Source organism: Plectropomus leopardus, unplaced genomic scaffold (assembly GCF_008729295.1).
Source record: "Plectropomus leopardus isolate mb unplaced genomic scaffold, YSFRI_Pleo_2.0 unplaced_scaffold24828, whole genome shotgun sequence".
Lineage (NCBI taxonomy): Eukaryota > Metazoa > Chordata > Actinopteri > Perciformes > Serranidae > Plectropomus > Plectropomus leopardus.
In genome coordinates this window covers 1-3191 of record NW_024626966.1, presented here as the reverse complement: position 1 = coordinate 3191, position 3191 = coordinate 1, and the positions used below count along the sequence as shown (strand labels likewise).

Sequence of the window (3191 nt, the reverse complement as noted above, 5' to 3'; positions counted from 1 at the left end):
ATAAATATATAAATAAATAGATGAATTAAATAAACCAATTTAAAAAGAATTATGATAAGATAAAATAGAATTAAGATAAAATTGAAATAGACGACATCACATAAAAGCAAGTCTATAAAAATGGGTATCAAGAAGTGATTTAAAAGACAACACCCTCTTAAGAGGAAGTGGTTATGAAAGAGACCCTGAGAATGAAATGAGTCTTCACAGAGCCACAGAGAGCTTTGTCCTCAGTGGACGAATAGTTAGCATGGAGGAGGAGGAGGACAGTCTTATGTGGAGCTGCATCAGCACATCTGCCCGCTCCCACACAAGCTGGGGCTCCAGTCACAGTGATGAGTGTGAGGAGATTATTTGTTAACAAGGAGATGAAGAGGCTTGAGGAGGAGATGACAGCAGAGATAACAATGGCGTTTTGAGTGATTGCTGCTGTCGTTCATATGGGATGTGGTATGATGCTCTGTTCCAACAAAGCAAATAAAATATTTTAGACACAACCAGAGGAGGAAATGAGCATAATGTGACAGCCAAGAGTCCTAATAGAGAAGTGCAACAGAAACGTGGAACTAACACCTTTACAGACGAGAGGCAAACAGGACATACAGCAGATGTCAGCATTAACCCACGCCTGTTTACAACAAATGATACAGTAGCAGCGCATTACAAATCCTTTGTTCTCATGCTTTGGCTGATTTCTGCAAGAACTAATACATAAGGAGGCATGGATATGTCTTTCACACTCATGACCCGGGCATACTGTAATCCAGATGTATTTCAGCCAACTGGCTCAAGTTTTAAAGGGTAACCCCTTTCTTGAATTGGTCAGTGTTGAGTTATTTGCTCATATCCATAAACATGTTGATATTTAAGTCTTGCATGATGTTTACAAGTATGTGTGCTGTTGTTACAAACATATTTAAGAAAGCAGAAATGTAACTTAGATCAATATCCCACCCTGTGAGAAGTTTATGACATTATCTATTGTATAGTCAGTGAAAGCAGAGGGCCTGTGTGTCACACGTTATTACTTACCTGGAGGTCATCACATTGTGATTCTCTGTCAGCCTCCCCCGCTGTGCCGGATAAAAAAGAAAATCCAGATGGGATGTTTTGGTAGTTTTATTGTTGAATGACCATTAACTTCAGTGTTTCCTGTTTGTGCCTCAGAAGCTGCTTCAATCTCAGGAAGCGTTGACGATGTCATAGAAGATGATCTGCTCTGAGACCAAAGACGTACATACATATCAAGGTATCGCTTTCTGGCTTTCACCATCATGTCTGTGAAACTACAGTAAAATTTGAAATAAACACCTAGTCCCAGTTAGACGCCCAGTCCCTTAAGCTAGCCCGGTGTGGTCACACATTTTGACAAATAAAGGCCTGTCTCGTCTGTCACGTGGTCTGGTTTCCACGCAGTTCATTTTATAGAAGTTCTTTGGATGTATAAAACTGGTATGTTTCAGATTTTGTCAATATGGACATACCTAACACAACGTTAGCTTGGTAAAATTCTCCAAAATTCAAATCATTCAGTTAATTTCACTGACACCATCAGCACCAAAGAAGATGGTATTATTGGCATAGTAAACAAGAGAGACACAAAAAAAGATGAGGAGATGTAGAAGATTATTTTTTAAAAAGTGAAGGAAAATTGTCCACTGAACTCTATTCATAATGATGATGTTTAAAATAACTTTACTGAATTATTAAAATTTTAAGCAGTTAAAGACATTTTTGCTTTGTATTTCCTTTTTTTTCGGTGGCAGTGTTGGTTTTTTAAGTTGTTTTTTGGGGGGTATGGATTTCATGATAACTTCTGGGTCATTTCCTCTCTTGTTGCTTGTGTTTTAACAAAAATCTTAAAAAATTTTTAAGCCAATTCTACTTAAGTTTCAAAGGGCATTTATTAATAGAGGAGCTATTGATTTTAACAGTGACATCCTCTCCTCCTCTTCTCTTCCAGCACTGACTGTCCACTCCTCAGAGAAGGAGACGTTTCCTCGTCTGACCCAAACTCAACCGCATAAATCCTCATCGTGACGCCTTACCGACAGTTCTTTCCGCCATATTCACTTACTTGTTCGGTACGATTCATATGTTTTGCCTTCATGCTGTTCTGTTGCACCAAATGCTGCTTTGCTCATGTGTGTCGTTACTATATTTTGTGTTGAAGAAATTAAGTGAGGAACAAAAACAGAAAGCCAGTATTATTTTTGAAAAGCACTGTGATGAGTTACTGGAATTAGAAGGCAGCTGGTCAGCTAATACTGTCTATTTTTTTCTCTACTTGTATGTATATTAAGATTTATTGGCCTGAATATTAGGCTTCACAAGTTATTATATTTTGGAAAAGAAACCATACAGTATTATTGAATGTGGTCCGCAAATTGTGTTCAGTATAAAAACGTGGCATCTACTGTATCATTAACTATGGACAGAGAAAAGTTGTAGTTTGTCTTCAGAGGTGTAGTAGACTGCACTATATATAATAAAGGATTTATTTTATGTCACAAAAATTGTCTGTCTTTTACTTTGAAATGCTTTTAATGCTTTAAATAAATATTTCAAAATAAAATGGATAAAGAGGTGGGATGTGTTAAAAGTAAAGACCAATTTCCCTCAACAGTGCCTTTCCCAGATACTTAGGGACTGTACTTTATTTATCATAGTAGGGGGGGGGGGGGGCTGGAATGCAAGTTTTTTTATTTCATTTTATATCATGACCCTCTCTCGAGCTACAAATATGTTTCCTTGAGTGTCTGGGGGAAAATGCATGAGCCTCACTCCATCATAACTAAACAGATTTCACAGTTTCCGGCTATGAAAAATGGTGTGATCTTGGACATTTAAAGAACGAGAAACAAACAAAACAACCATTTATAGTTCAATGTCCCTCCACTAAGCCAAGTCAAAAAAGTGGTGTCAGTGGTAGAATGTAACTGAATACATGTACTCAGGTTCTGTACAAACGTATGAATTCAAGGTTATTGGACTTCACTTGAGTATTTTACTTTCATGCTGTTTTATACTTTTACTACACTACATTTCAGATGGAAATATAATGCTTTTTACTTCACTGCATTTATCAGAGAGCTTTAATTGCTTTACAAATAAAGACTTTTGCATAAAAACATCAGAAGGGTTTATAATATATGATGTTTAAATTACCAAACAGTTTATGCAAATGCAAC

The 3191-nt window shown here is 36.8% G+C and overlaps 1 long non-coding RNA gene across 1 annotated transcript; it reads left to right on the top strand.

Moving 5' to 3' along the window:
* The first annotated feature begins 1145 nt into the window (after nucleotides 1–1145).
* On the top strand, nucleotides 1146–2510 carry LOC121966500. The gene is made up of 2 exons (XR_006107591.1): nucleotides 1146–1249; nucleotides 1964–2510. It is a non-coding gene; the product is annotated as an uncharacterized LOC121966500 (long non-coding RNA).
* Nucleotides 2511–3191: the final 681 nt, after the last annotated feature.